Source organism: Pogona vitticeps, chromosome 1, assembly GCF_051106095.1.
Source record: "Pogona vitticeps strain Pit_001003342236 chromosome 1, PviZW2.1, whole genome shotgun sequence".
Taxonomy (NCBI): Eukaryota; Metazoa; Chordata; class Lepidosauria; order Squamata; family Agamidae; genus Pogona; species Pogona vitticeps.
Window position 1 is genome coordinate 227,188,938 of NC_135783.1, and position 16,463 is coordinate 227,205,400.

At 47.1% G+C, this 16,463-nt stretch overlaps 1 protein-coding gene across 2 annotated transcripts in view; it reads left to right on the forward strand.

Moving 5' to 3' along the window:
* ACTR3 (actin related protein 3) overlaps nt 1–16,463 on the forward strand; it is a 61,424-nt gene that overhangs the window by 17,824 nt on the left and 27,137 nt on the right. The gene's annotated exons all lie outside the window — the stretch shown is intronic.

The following is a 16,463-nucleotide window of genomic DNA, read 5'->3' on the forward strand; positions in this document are numbered from 1 at the left end:
TATCCATAGATTTAATGCTAGCTTCTATGATGTACACTTCTCCCTTGAATTGCATGGGCCTGAACAGCATGGTTTTCAATAAATAAAAAAAATATTCCAATGAATGAATGAAAATTCAATAATCAAATATTAAATAAATACTGTGCCCCTGGATACCCTGAACCCCAGGAGTTCAACACCGAAGACGTCAGAGTGGTCTGCTTGTCCCCAAATTCAGCCTCTGGATCAGGGGATCAGGACCTTTAAGATTCATGACATATGGTGCTATATGGAAAGGATTGTCAGTGCTATGGAACAGAACCCCAATAGAGAGAAACTTTCTCTCTCTCTCTCTTTCTTGCTCTCTCTCTCTCTGTGAATCGTTGTACTGTATATTGATTTTGAAGTACATGGGGTTCCAGCGCCCCTAACCTTGGCGTTGTTGAAGGGAGAAGTGTACTCTCCAGTAAAATACAACACCATTCTTACTTTGGCAAACTGTGGGAATCAGCAGGATTTCATGCATGGTGCCATTGCTTGAAATGATGTACCAAGGTGTAAAGCCATTAGTAGGAATATGGAATTAGTGCATTGCTGATAACAAGATTTGCTCTGTAAGTAGCATGATTGTTTGCTACTATAAATTGAAATTAAATTTAGAAGGTGTGTCATTCTAATTCATGAACAAGTTTAATTTTACACTGTGACTTGAAATACTCTTTCTACCCATTGCAAAACAGAGTTTGCTCAAAATTGATTCTCAGAGGAAAATCCTCTTAAGTATGTTTAATTCAGTTTCAGATTCCCAACCCCCTGGCCCTTAAAAAAAATTGAATCCATGTTTAAGATGAGTATCATTTCCCCCTTGTCTCTTCTTTATTTACTTAATGGCTTGATGATCTTACTACAGCTCTGTTTAATTTTAGGTTTAGCTCTTCCAATAAGAATACAGTAGTAGAGTTGAAACAATCAGGTTTAGTACTGAATGGTCAGTGTCTGCCAATAATTTTATTTTGTTTCATGACTCATTCGTCTGCATTTTTGCTAAAGTAGCCAAAATTATTTTTAGATATGCTGAGATGTACAATTTGAGTTTAAACTTTATTGGAAAGACATCTTAGCATTTTCTTTCCAAACTTCAGGATGTAGTTATATGGAGTGGTTCATTTCCTGCATAAGATACTAAGCAGCAGTCTGAAATCTTGAATGGTCTTCTGTTTTGTTTTTGTTGTTGTTGTGTGGTATATTTTCTAAGTCTCTTGGCATTGCTTGACCTCTGTGTTTTTTAATTGAACTTGACACTTTTGAACTAGGATTTTGATCCTGTACATGTGTGACGAGGTTCGTCTTTGGCCGGGGGGGGTTGGGTGGTAAAGGCGGGAAATAAACGCGGGGGCGAGTTCGAGTCTTGAAAACTAACAACTTTATTAGCATGAACACTTAATTCCACGGGATCGAACGGATCCTTCAAAACATCATCGGTTAACAGGGCGTACTTCTTCGGCCTAACCACAGGCTGACCCATCTCATCATCTACCATGGGGCCGGGCCAAACCGCTCGCGATCCGTCGGGGTTCTTAAAGGTGCACTCCGGACGGCGCAGATGGTCCCACAGCAGGGGTGGCGGGCCCAATCCCCCTCCAAGGGTTTCTGTTGGAACTCGGGGCCCGGGCGGATAACCCTCCGTCCCCCACCATGGTAGCCCACTGGGAAGACCGAAACCCTCCATTCTAAGGGTTCGTAGGTCCTACCGCGACCGCAAGTTATGAGAGGTTCAGGCAGCAGTCCACCTCCTTCCGGTAGGCTCTGGGTACCTGGGGACCCGTCCGCTAAGCTCTTGGCATCTTTCAACCAATCTGTCTGCACCCCTCTCGTGGTGCATCTGCCCAGCTCGCCCTCTCCCAGCCAACTGAACTCCCGCGCAAAATCTCCTTCCCCTTTCACCTCCTCCCACATGATCAAGTCCATCTCGGCTCCGCCCTCATCCACCAAGCACACTTCGGTAGGCCTTCTCTGTAGCTCTTCCTCACTCTCTATTTCTACCAGTATCCCTTCTGTACAGCCACTCGCGTCTTTCGGGCTTTCTTCTTCTGGGGACGGCACACTGGGTCCCACTCCTTCACACGCCCCCCTCTCTGAGTGGGCCGTCCTCCAGGGAAGGTTCTCCTTTTCCCTTTCCTGTCGAGAGAAATAGTCGGCATTAGAGTGTGCCTTCCCCTTCCTATACTGTACCTGAAATGAGAATGGTTGTAAACTGAGATACCATCTGGTCAGGCGGGCGTTGGTATCCTTCATGCGATTAAGCCACTGTAAGGGCGCATGATCTGTCACTAGTATGAACGGAGCCCCTAACAAATAGTACCTTAGGGCGTGCACTGCCCACTTCACCGCCAAGGCCTCTTTCTCGATTGTCGCATACTTTTGTTCCCGACTACTCAACTTTTTACTTAGGTACATTACCGGGTACTCCACCCCATCTCTCCTTTGAGATAAGACCGCGCCAATCCCCCTGTCAGAGGCATCCGTCTGTACCCAAAAAGGTAACTTGAAATCCGGAGCATACCTAGAAGGTAACGTTGCCAAGATCTCCTTAAGCTGTCTGAACGAGTGCTGTTCTGCTACACCCCATATAATGCCTTTCCCTTTCCGCTTCCGCGTCAAGTCCGTGAGGGGAGCTGCCACCTCCGCAAAATTGGGCACAAATTGTCTGTAGTATCCGGCTAGCCCCAAAAATTGTTGGACCTCTTTCTTATTTTTGGGTACCGTCCATGATACCACTTTGTCTACCTTATCTGACACCGGTTGTATTTTGCCACCTTCCACCTGAAACCCTAAGAATTGTACCCCTCTTCGCGCGATCTTGCACTTATCCGGATTCACTTTCAGCCCTGCCTTCTCAATCTCCCCAAGCACTTTTTTTATGTGTTCCAGATGTTCTTCCCAAGACCTACTATAGATCAAGATATCGTCGATGTAGGCCCCCGCGAAATCCCTAACCGGGGCTAAAACTTGATCCATCAACCTTTGGAACGTTGCGGCGGCGCCATGCAACCCGAATGGCATTTTTTTGAATTGATACAACCCCTGGGGTGTCACAAAGGATGCTTTCTCTTTGTCCTCCTCCCTTAAAGGAATCTGCCAATAACCTTTAGTAAGGTCAAGCGAGGTCAGATAGACTGACCCGCCCAATTTTTCCAAGAGGTCGTCCACCCGGGGCATGGGGTATGCGTCAAATTTGGAAACTTCATTCAATTGTCTAAAATCCACACATAGACGCATCTTCCCATCAGCCTTTGGCACCATCACTGGGTAGCTACGCCATGGGCTCCGCGAGGGTTCTATAATACCCAGGTGCAACATTTCCTCAACCTCCCTACTGATAGCCTCTTTAAGATGGTACGGCCAGGTTCTGTTCCCTGATCTCGTCACAACCCCCGCTGGAGTGTGTATCTCATGTTGTATCAGCCGAGTTTCACCAGGTACCCCTGAAAACAAATGCTGGAATTCGCTCTCTAGCTGCAATAAGTCCTGTTGTTGTGCCGCAGGTAAGGTCTCATCAATAGGTAACCGGCCCTCTATCCGTCCCCAAGAATCAACTTCTGGCCCAAACTCCTGCTCCTCCACTTCCCCCCACAACGCCTCTCTTTCTTTCCACTCTTTAAGGAGGTTGACGTGGAAGATACCCTTCTTCTTAGTCTTGTCCGGCATATATATTTCATAGTCGACATCTCCTATTTTCTGTACCACCTCATACGGGCCCTGCCAAGTCGCGAACAACTTGGCCTGTTCAGAAGGCATCAACAACAGAACCTTTTGCCCTGGGGCGAACTCCCGCGCTTTCACTTTTTGATCGTATCTCCTCTTTTGCCCGGCTTGGGCCTGGCCAAGGTTGGCCTTGGCCAGTCCCACTGCTGTTCTTAGGTGTTCCCTCATTTCAATCACTTGTTGGATAGTGATCCGCGCATCATCTGGACCTTCCTCCCACCTTTCTTTCACCAGGTCCAGAATGCCTCTGGGGTTCCACCCATACATCAGTTCGAACGGAGAAAATCCGGTAGAGGACTGTGGTACCTCCCTTATGGCAAACATTAAAGGGGCTACTAACAAGTGCCATCGCCGGGGTTTTTCCATGACCAATTTCCGCAACATGCCTTTCAGGGTCTTGTTGAAACGTTCCACCAAGCCGTTACTCTGAGGATGATACACGGCGGTGTGAATGGGTTTCACCTCTAGGAGGCGCCACAATTCCTTCAAGGTTTGGCTCATGAAATTCGTGCCTTGGTCAGTAAGTATTTCCTTGGGGAACCCCAGCCTTGTGAATACCTGCATCAACTCCCGCGCTAGCACTTTGGCTGTGGTCGACCTCAGGGGGACCGCTTCAGGATACCGGGTGGCGTAATCTATGATCACTAATATATGAGTGTGCCCCCCTTGTGACTTGAGCAGTGGTCCCACAATGTCCAATCCAATCCTTTGAAAGGGATGATCCATAAGAGGCAATGGGATTAACTCAGCCCCCATGGGTGGCTTCCTTTGGGTTTTCTGACACTGTGGGCAAGTTTCACAGTACTCTTTCACCCCCTTCCGCAACTCCGGCCACCAGAATCGCTGCTCTATCCTTGCCCTCATTTTCTCTTCTGCCAAATGTCCTGCCAAGGGAATATCATGAGCCAATTCCATAACTTTCGACCTCCATTTGGAAGGTACCACCAACCTTCTACTTGCATCCTCATGCACATAATACAACAGGTTGTTATCCATTTCCCACCCCCTTTGTCCTCTTACAATGGTTCCCGATGGCTGAGCCGCCAGCAGGGGCTCCCGCAGCGACGCGTCATCCTGCTGCATGGCTCTCACTTGTTCCCGCGACGTTTTCTGCAAAAAATCGGACTGATCCTTACTATCCTCCTCATCCCCTTGCAGCCCTTCCTTAATCGATCCCACATTGCGGGAGCCCACCCAGTCCCGGCCAAGCAACATTTCACGCGTCAGTCCTGGAACGACCCCGATTTTCATATGTCTCTCGTCGTCCCCTACTTTCACTGTAGCCCACATAGTTTGGTACTTTTTAAGGTCCCCGTGGATGCATCGCACCGATAGTCCTCCATCCGTCTTATCGCCCGGTAGATCTCTCACCAGGGTCGTCCCACATCCCGTGTCTATGAGGGCTCTTTTCTTCACCCCATTCACCCAAGCGTCTATTTCCCATCGTTCCGAGGTCGGGCCCTTAGTCTCTACCGCGCGCGTTAAGCGCCCCACCCACGAACAATCAATCCCGGGGCAATTCCTTTTCACGTGGCCCGGAACCCCACAGGAATAACAGACGATCCTCCCCTCTTTGTTGTCCTTCCCTACCACTCCTGGGGTATAGAGGGGCCGTCCGTCCTTGCCCTCTTTCCAGCCCGTGCCCGGCGCGTAAATCCTCTGATCGACCGTAATAGGCCGGACCGGCTTGGGTGCAAACGGCTCGAAACCTTTTCCGCGCGCTCTGGCCGATCCGCTCATCTCCGTGCCCGCCTTCGCAGTAAGGTTGGAAGTTGAAAGCGAAACTTCTCCACCTCGTGGTCGCTGTCTCTCCGCCCACGGGGCGGTCACTTCCTTGTTCGCTTCTTCCGTGTTGCTGTAGTCCTCCAGCAGCGTAATCGCCCTCTCTAGCGTTTTGGGATTATTCTTCTGCACCCAGTTTCTCGCGCCGGTTCCTAGGGACTGTACGAGCTGTTCAAGTACGACCGCATCCACTAACTTCTCACCATCGTTTTCGGCTGGTTTCAACCACCTCATCGCGTTAGCTCTCATTCTCTGTGCGACCGTACGCGGGTGGGTTCCTGGCTTCCACTTCAACTCCCTTAGTCTCTTTCTATAAGTTTCCTCCGTTAAGTTCAAGGTGTTCAAAATAGCGTTTTTCACCGCGTCATACCGCGTCGCCTCCTGGACTCCCAGGGTATCAACCACCTCCTGTAACAGGCCGGTGAGACACGGTATGAGCACCAGAGTCCACTGGTCCCGTGGCCACCCCGCAGCCGTGGCCACCCTCTCGAACGTGTGCAGGTACGCCTCAGGGTCATCCGTGGCGGTCATCTTCTGTATTCGGATTGGGGCCGGTCCCGCCACTAGGCTGCCCCTGACGCTAGCCAGATTCCTGCCGCCTCTCTCCTCTTCACTCCCTCTCCCGCGCATCTGCCGGGCCATCAAGATTTGCTGCTCCGTCAGGTTTTCTATAAGTCGGGCTTGTCTCTCCATCGCTTCTCGCAACCGGTCCACCTCTTGGTTTCCCGCCATTTCCGTCCCCCCGGCCCCACGTTGGGCGCCACTGTGACGAGGTTCGTCTTTGGCCGGGGGGGGTTGGGTGGTAAAGGCGGGAAATAAACGCGGGGGCGAGTTCGAGTCTTGAAAACTAACAACTTTATTAGCATGAACACTTAATTCCACGGGATCGAACGGATCCTTCAAAACATCATCGGTTAACAGGGCGTACTTCTTCGGCCTAACCACAGGCTGACCCATCTCATCATCTACCATGGGGCCGGGCCAAACCGCTCGCGATCCGTCGGGGTTCTTAAAGGTGCACTCCGGACGGCGCAGATGGTCCCACAGCAGGGGTGGCGGGCCCAATCCCCCTCCAAGGGTTTCTGTTGGAACTCGGGGCCCGGGCGGATAACCCTCCGTCCCCCACCATGGTAGCCCACTGGGAAGACCGAAACCCTCCATTCTAAGGGTTCGTAGGTCCTACCGCGACCGCAAGTTATGAGAGGTTCAGGCAGCAGTCCACCTCCTTCCGGTAGGCTCTGGGTACCTGGGGACCCGTCCGCTAAGCTCTTGGCATCTTTCAACCAATCTGTCTGCACCCCTCTCGTGGTGCATCTGCCCAGCTCGCCCTCTCCCAGCCAACTGAACTCCCGCGCAAAATCTCCTTCCCCTTTCACCTCCTCCCACATGATCAAGTCCATCTCGGCTCCGCCCTCATCCACCAAGCACACTTCGGTAGGCCTTCTCTGTAGCTCTTCCTCACTCTCTATTTCTACCAGTATCCCTTCTGTACAGCCACTCGCGTCTTTCGGGCTTTCTTCTTCTGGGGACGGCACACTGGGTCCCACTCCTTCACAACATGCCTCCTCAGGTTTAAGCTATTGTAGTTAATTGTAATTTATAATACTGGAGAAAATATGCACAATAATTGCATCCTGAATTTTTAATTTTTAGGATATATTCAAACCTATTACTGGTAATATGTGTAAGTAGTTTTTTTTGTGATTTGCATTGGGATTTGAAGGCAGCCTTGTTCTACTTTGACTTTGTTTATTGGAGGTAAATAACTATGATGAATCAAGCCAATGTTAAAATGGCAAATATACATTGCCTAGAGTGGTGTGCCCTGAACTGCAGAAAGCGATTGTTATTTTAATATAATCTTAATATTAATTCTTCTTAAAGAATCCAGTCATGGAAAATCTTTCAGATTATCTACATGAGAAGGAGTGTCCTTTGATATTAAAAAAAAACTGCTGAAACTCACCATCTGCAGTATTTTTGGCAGACCGTAATTTTTGTAATGCAGCATTAATCTATGAGTATCTCTTGTTCGTGATCACATTTATTAGTACCGTGGAGCTCTCTTTTGGCCTAATCCATGTTCATGTGCTAGTAAGAAAAACAGTACCTACCAGCATATTAATAATTCTGTATCTACCGTATTTTTTGCACCATAAGACGCACTTTCCCCCCTCCAAAATGTGGGTGGGGAAGTCAGTGCGTCTAATGGTGTGAATGCAGCAATTTCGTCGCTGCTGGCCCCATGGGGGGGAGCGTCGCAAGGGTCCGGGTGAGCCTTCCAGGACCCTTGCGAGGCTCCCCCCCCCACGGGGCCAGCACCGGCGAAATTGCCAGCTTCCAGGTGGGGGGAACGTCGCAAGGGTCCTGGGAGCTCACTCAGATCCTTGCGACGCTCCTCCCACCCACGCACCGGCCAGCACTGGCAAAATCGCCAGGTTCTGGGAGTGTTTTGAGGCTTCCCAAGCCTCAAAACACTCCCAGAACCTGGCGATTTTACCCCCCCCCGGTCCCATGGGGGGTGGGTGGAGGGTGGCAAGGGTCCAAGGGAGCCTTCCAGGACCCTTGCCACCCTCCCCCCACCCCCCCGCGGGGCCAGCCCTGGCGAAATCGCCAGGTTCTGGGAGTGTTTTGAGGCTTCCCAAGCCTCAAAACACTCCCAGAACCTGGCGATTTTACCCCCCCCTGGTCCCATGGGGGGTAGGTGGAGGGTGGCAAGGGTCCAAGGGAGCCTTCCAGGACGCTTGCCACCCTCCCCCCCCCCCGCGGGGCCAGCCCTGGCGAAATCGCCAGGTTCTGGGAGTGTTTGGAAGCTTGATAAGCCTCCAAACACTCTCAGAAGCTGGCGATTTTAAACCCCCCCCCCCGCTCCGTGGGGGTAGGTGGAGGGTGGCAAGGGTGCAAGGGACCCTCCCTTGGACCCATGTCACCCTCCCCCCACCCACCCCCACGGGCCCAGGGGGGGTAAAATCACCAGCTTCTGGGAGTGTTTGGAGGCTTGGGGAGCCTCCAAACACTCCCAGAACCTGGCGATTTTACCCCCCCTGGTCCCATGGGGGGGTGGGTGGAGGGTGGCAAGGGTCCAAGGGAGCCTCCCAGGACCCTTGCCACCCTCCCCCCACCCCCCCACGGGGCCAGCCCTGGCGAAATCGCCAGGTTCTGGGAGTGTTTGGAAGCTTGATAAGCCTCCAAACACACTCAGAAGCTGGCGATTTTAAAACCCCCCCGCTCCGTGGGGGTGGGTGGGTGGAGGGTGGCAAGGGTCCAAGGGACCCTCCCTTGGACCCATGCCACCCTCCCCCCACCCACCCCCACGTGGCTAGGGGAGGTAAAATCGCCAGCTTCTGGGAGTGTTTGGAGGCTTGGGGAGCCTCCAAACACTCCCAGAAGCTGGCGATTTTACACCCCCCCGGTCCCATGGGGGGGTGGAGGGTGGCAAGGGTCCAAGGGACCCTCCCTTGGACCCATGCCACCCTCCCCCCACCCACCCCCACGTGGCCAGGGGGGGTAAAATCGGGAGCTGGCGATTTTACCCCCCCTGGTCCCATGGGGGGGGTGGGAGGCTCCCTTGGACCCTTGCCAGGCTCCCACCCACCCACCCCCACGGGGACAGCGGGGGCAAAATCGGGAGCTTCCAGGACCTTTTCTGAGCCTGGAAAGGCTCAGAAAAGATCCTGGAAGCTGCCTATTTTGCCCCCTCTGTCGCTCGGGGGAGGCAGGGTGAGTCTCCAAAGGGTCCTAGGGTGTGTTCTAGGACTCTTTGGAGACTGACCCTGCCTCCCCTGGGGGCCAGAGGGGATGAAATCACCACCTTTGGGGGCTCTTCTGAGGCTTGGGAAACCAGAAGAGCCCCAGAAGGTGGCGATTTCACCCCCTCTCGCCCCCGAGGGAGGCAGGGGGAGGCTCCAAAGGGTCCTGGAACACACCCTAGGACCCTAGGGTGTGTTCCATAAGATGGACCTCTCCATAAGGCTCACCAAATTTTAGGAGAAGAAAGCAGATAATTTTTTCCTGTTTTCTTCTCCTAAAAATTTGGTGCGTCTTATGGAAAGGTGTGTCTTATGGAGCGAAAAATACGGTATTTTATATGTCAAGACTTTTATTCCTTCCACTGCACACTCCAGTATCATTTCTGCCCTATGTGCAGCCACTTGTCCATATCCTGGCTTCATATTCTCCCTACTCCCTTTGCTTTACAGATGTAATCACTTCAGTTTCTTAAGTGGCTACCAGACTTCCCTTGTTTTCCTGTTCGCTTGTGTCCCAGGCCCAGCTGGGAATGTTCTTCATCCTTTCACCTCCATGACATTCAATCACATTTTGCGGCTAGTCTTCTTCAACTGTGTGGCTCTGCTTTTATTTGACATATGAAACCCTCCCTTTTCTTCCTCTTCTGTCCCTCACAAAAATTATGTTTACTTCTGTTCTTTTTATTCCATAGTGGAACTGCTGTCTAGTCAGTGTTCCTTTTAATTTTCAGCCTGACTGGGTGGGGCTCTGTGTCTCACACACGATTATGACTAGAACCAAAGGGGCTGAAAACGACTGCTATTGATGCATGGAGGAGGAGAAAAGGGTGTGTGTGGCGGTCAGAGTTATGCATGCAGGCATGCAGCTTAGAGGGAACTTTGGTCCTAATGCATCCTCAGTTCATTCTTTGATCCCAGTCTCCTTTCCTTCCACAGTGATATCTGCAGCATTTCAGCAGTTAATTTCCATTCCCATTTTACAGGCCGAGATCCTACTTCGTGCTGGTCAAGCAAAAAAGTGTGGGAGTGGCAAAAAGAGAGGGAAGAGGCTTTGGCTGGTGCAGTAAGCTTCAACTGCATCTGGCAATGGCTGGTGGAGGAGGAAGAGCTGTGCTGAGCCACCCAAATGGCACAACAACCAGCCTTATAGCACCACCTGGCTGTTCTTTTATCATCTGTAAACCATTTATACGAGGAGAAACGGAATGCCTCCTTGCAAAAGCAAGGAAAACTATGCACATAGCAGGAGGCTGCATAAGAGTTGTGGCTTAATAGATTTCTCACTGTGATGGGCAAGTTAAAAAAAAGGTCCTTACTGTGGAGAGGGTAGAGCAAGATAATGATTTTGTCATGATTTTATATATCTTGATTCAGTCATTAATCCTAATGGCGACCACAGCCAAGAAAACAAAAAGACTTGAGACTAGGAGCAGCAGCAATGAAGGAATTAGAAAAGATCATCAAATATAAGATGATTCATTAGAGACCAAGACCATCCACACTCTTGTTTTTCTAATCACTATTTGTGGGTGTGAAAGCTGGACAGTTAAGAAAGCCGACAGGGAAAACAATGAGTTGTTTGAAAGACTTCCAGAAAGATGAGCAAGTGGGTCCTAGAGGAAATCAAGCTTGATCTATCTCTAGAGGCAAAAACGTTGAAGCTGAGGCTGTCCTACTTTGGGCACATAATGAGAAGGCAGGATTCTCTGGGGAAAAAAAGATAATAATGCAGTGCTGCCTCGCTTGACGACTATAATGCGTTCTGCTAAAATCGCTATTAAGCGAAATTGTCGTCAAGCGAAATTAAAAAACCCATTGAAATGCATTGAAAACCATTCAATGCATTCCAATGGGCGAAATACCTCATTGTGCAGCGAAGATCCTCCATAGGGCGGCCATTTTCTGGTGCCTGTATAGCGAGGAATCCGTCCTTAACACAGCGGGGAGCCATTTTGCACAGTGGGCGGCCATTTTGAAACCCGACGATCAGCTGTTTTTAGATCGTTGTAATGCGAAGAATCAGTTCCCGAAGCAGGGAACTGATCATCGTGAAGCGAATTTTCCCCATAGGAACATCGTTTTGTGATCGCAATAGCAAACGCAAAAACCCGTCATTAATGAGGTAATCGTTAAGCGGGGCACCACTGTACTGGGAAAGGTGGAAGGCAGCAAGAAAAGAGGAAAACCAAACATGAGATGGGCTGATTCTCTAAAGAAAGCCATAGACTTAAGTCTGTAGGGGCTGTGCAGGGCTGTTGATGACAAAACATTTTAGGGATTGGTCATTCATAGGGTCACCCTAAGTTGGAAGCATCTTGATGGCACATAACAACAACAGTAGTTTAACCACATTTCTTTAAGACTGTTTTAAGTTTTTCAGGCTTCATGTAAAATGTTAAGAATATATCCAATAAATTCAGTTTGAAATACAGTGGGCCCTCAGCTTACGAATGGCCCTAGTTGCGAACGTTTCGGATTATGAACCCGATCTCATAGGAAACTATAGACCCTACTTGCGAACACGGAATTGAGTTACAAAAAAAGAAAAAAAATTGCCCCTAGTGGTAGGATCAGATTAAGCAGCTTTGCATTAGTTCCTATGGGAACTAATGAATCGACTTGCGAACCACACCTTGACTTAAGAACCAAAAACAGCCGGAATGGATTAAATGGTTTTCAGTGCATTCCTATGGGAAATGCTGATTTGAGTTACGAACTTTTCAGGTTACGAATGGACTTCCGGAACGGATTAAGTTTGTAAGTCGAGGGCCCACTGTAGAAGTATGTAATTTTGTTGCTTAAAGCAGAGTTCCATTATTGACCTTAGGCAGAATTCTGTTTGAACTATGCAGGGATCCTGAGATTTGCAGTCTCTCATTGCACTAGTGTAAGCTATGTTCATTCCAGCAGGGTAGTCTCTGGCTGGTGTAGCAGCAAGCTGGTGATCACACAGAATTCCACTGGTAGGGTGCAAGTATCCCATCAACTCTTAAAAGGATTCTGCTCATTTAAGAATTTTGTACATCATCCAGTTGATCACACTCTTGGAATGGCTTGCAGATATAAAAATAAAAACAATTAATAAAATTACAATTATGATTGGAACAAATTGGCTGTGTAGTCCAAGAATGTTGAAATGTTGAAAACCAGCAATAGAACAATGGAAACCATCAACAGCATTTTATAGAACTTCAGGGCTGAAAAGGACTATTTGGAATAAGTCCAGCCCCTGTCAAGAAGGTACAGGGGTAAATTGAACTGCCAACCTCTGGCTCCAGAGCCAGATACGTAAACCATGGAGTAAACCATACATAAACCACTATCCAATGTTAGCAGTTAGCATATAAGAGTGAGTACCTGTTTGCAGGAGGATGTCTTAGCATGACTGCCGGTGAGGCTGCTACCAAGCAGATATCTCTTGAGGAGGTATTCCATAGATTTGGAAAAAACATTTTTGTGGTAGCCTCCTGTCACATTGTCTTGGGGGACAGGCAGCACACAGAGAATACCTAAAGCTGATTTCAGTCACCAGTGATATATATTTCATTTAAAAAACCAACAAGTAATATTTCTTTTAAAGAAAACTTTGTATGTCCCACTTTGAAGCTGGTTTATGAATCCTGGCTTGCTTTAATCATTATGCCAGACTTCAAAATTCTGTCTTATTCTTGGTTTGTTTCTATGCTTCACTTCACCTGTTGTCAAGTCACAGATGTGCAAGGCAAAAATGACTTTAGAAGACTAAATTGTTTTTACTTTCTTTTTCCAATGACATGAATCATAAGAATCTTGTCTACTAAGTCTCTCTACATGGGCCCGTCCATGCATTAAATCATGGATGATGCAACGGTCATTATTATAACTTTCTGTTTTTGGTGGTAAGAAAAGATCACCAATGGGGAACAAGGCCTCTTTATGGCAATACCTAGGAATCTGAGGATGGCAGGTAAGCTTGTTTGGCTTTTGTTGATATTTGCCAGATATCTTCAAGGGAGTTTCAAGCCCAATTTTTGCAATTCCAGCCAATGTGAAGTGGTCTTTTCATGGCAAGACTGTGTTTCAGATGCTGTCTGCATACTGGTTGAGAGAATGGGGAAATCTAAGTAGTTGTTTACCAAACAAACGGAATTGTTTAAATAAGCCATAGTTATAGAGCCTGTGTCCTGAGCACACTCCTATACTGCAGCGAGTCCTGGACCCTTTGTGCACGGCAGGAGAGAAAGCTGAACACCTTCCATATGCGTTGTCTCCGACGCATTTTTGGTATCACCTGGCAGGACAAAGTTCCAAATAGAGTAGTCCTAGAACGAGCTGGAATTTTCAGCATGTATACAATATTGAAACAGCGCCGTCTACGTTGGCTTGGGCACGTCGTGAGAATGGCTGATGGTCGGATTCCAAAAGATCTCCTGTATGGAGAATTAGTGAAGGGAAGTCGCCCCCGAGGGAGACCACAGCTGCGTTACAAGGACATCTGCAAGCGGGATCTGAAGGCCTTAGGAATGGACCTCAACAGATGGGAAACCTTGACGTCTGAGCGTTCAGCCTGGAGGCAGGCGGTGCATCATGGCCTCTCCCAATCTGAAGAGACACTTGTACAGCAGACCGAGGCAAAGAGGCAGTCCCGAAACAAGCAAAACCAGTGAGCTGGACGGGACAGATTGGATTTGTCTCCAGTGTGGAAGGGATTGTCACTCTCGAATTGGCCTTCTCAGCCACACAAGACACTGTTCCAAGACCTCCATACAGAGCACGATACCATAGTCTCTCGAGACTGAAGGATGCCTACAAGAATTACTCCACTTTTATGAGGAACTCTTGCTGACTGAGTGTTATATGAACATTCAGCATTGTCATAAGCATGGAAATAGTGGACACGCCTGGTAGTTGCTACTGTGCAGATGCAGTTAATAAAGCCTTTGTAGTTACTCATTAAAATGTATCCAAGCTACATTTGACCCGTCAGTTTTTCAAGTGTAGGTATATCTTTCAATTACAGATTGGGTAACTGTTTAATGTAAACCTCACTGAGAAGTTTGTTTCTGGGGGAAACAACCAGTTCCTCAACTCTATGTCCTCCAAAAGTGCATTTTTCTGAATTCACTGTGTAATGAAGACAGGATTGTTATGCAGGCTGAGTGTTCTGTAAGATCCAGTAGAAGCCCAGACCCACGGTCTGAAAATGTTAAAAATATTAGGAAAAAATGCTAGAAATACACATTTCTAAAGATAAAATTACCAGAATTCACCACTAGAGGAAGCCATAAACCACGATATGTATAGTGTTTGATAGCAAATATATTTCTATGATGTCATTACGAGAACTGGCCACTAGAAAGAGTGGCCAGTTCATTATTTGCTATTAAAATACATTATTTGCTATTAAAATAATGTTCAGTATAATCCCCTTTTTTCAGCATTCACAGGGGGATTTGGAACAGATACCCTGCAGATATGGAGGTCCTACTGTACAAACACTTTTAAAAGTAAACTTAATGTTGATTTTCTAAAATCCATATTTGTGGAATTGCATTTTCTTTCCAGAGAAGAGTTCTTGATTTAACACTGTAACAGGATTGTATACATTAAGGCATATTTCAGAATCTATAAATCACAATGGCTGAAATCCTGTTGGTGTTGACCTAAAGTTTCTCTAATTTGCTGCACCTGATGAGATGTGCAACCGAGGCACACACCACTATATCCTTAGTTAGCCAGGCAAGTTACCCAAATATTATATGGACACTCTATTTTTATAAATTTATTCATGGTTTTATATCAGTCCCATTGCATAATTATTTCTCTTGACTAGATTAAATTTAAGATAGGCAGTTCTTTGGTCTCATGTACCCCTGTTTATTTGGTTTGGGATTCACTACTACCACCATTTGAGTTAACATGTACTATTCTTGACAATTCTTGTAATGAAAAGTTGTTCTTTAAATGTCTACTTACTACCATATATTGAGTGAATGTAGTACCATACTGCAGAATTCAGCACACAACAAGCCCAGTGTAGTGTCTTGCGTCATCACACTTACATTAATGACAGTTCTGGTTACTTAGTTATTCCTGAACTGATTTACTGACATCCCTGGACTATTCCATAATTAGGCTCCTTGCTTGAAAGAAAATCTGCCATAGCTATACAAATGGTGTAACATTTGGAAGTAAATTGCCCCATGTTTAAGAAATCACTGTAAATATTATCAGTTGCATGCAGAGTCACACAATTCAATGTGTAACAGATAATATTTATGGCGATTTCTTAATTTAAAGCGATTTGCCTCCAAACATTACACTGTTTGTATATTGCCGGTGTAACTTGAAAGAAAATTTGGATCAGAGAATTCATTTACTAGCTGGAAGAGATCTTCTTCAAGTCATTTGTATCTCAGTCTTATTTGGAATTGGACATTCCTAATACCATTAATTTTCATGGGCCTTTGCTGATATGAATTCTGAATATCTATCTGTTTATCTATCTGTTTATCTATCTGTTTATCTGTTTCTGTCTGTCTATCCATCCGTGTATCCATCCGTGTATCCATCCGTGCATCCATCCATCCATCCATCCATCCATCCATCCATCCAACCAACCAACCAACCAACCAACCAACCAACCAACCAACCATCCAACCATCCAACCATCCAACCATCCAACCATCCAACCATCCAACAAACAAACATGCCACCCACTCTACCCAAAGGTCATTGGGTGGCTCACAACAATTAAAACATAATTAAAATACAATAAAAAGATAAAACAATTAAAATACAATTAAATTATAATGATGGTGTTGGTTTCCTCCAACCGTTCCCTTATTAATTTGTTGTACAGAGAATTTATTTTATGGCTACGAGTTTTCCATAAAGGGCTTCCTATTGTTTTTGATAAAGATGCTTGTTGGTTTTTACTGACAGAACAGTGATGATCAAAAAATCATTGGACTTACATTTGCAGAGCCTGTGTTCAAGTCTCACACATCTACTGTGGATTCATTTTGTGGATCTGTGCACATTGCTGTGTCTCAGTCTTGATTGAAAACTGTAAAAGTGGAAATAGCACCAACGTCTTTTATGATTTTTTTAGGTAGTTAAAAAAATCTTTATGATGCTTTAGTTGAATGAAAAGGATTATAACATTAATTAATGAAAGTTGAACCCAGGTAATCATTCTAATGTTTA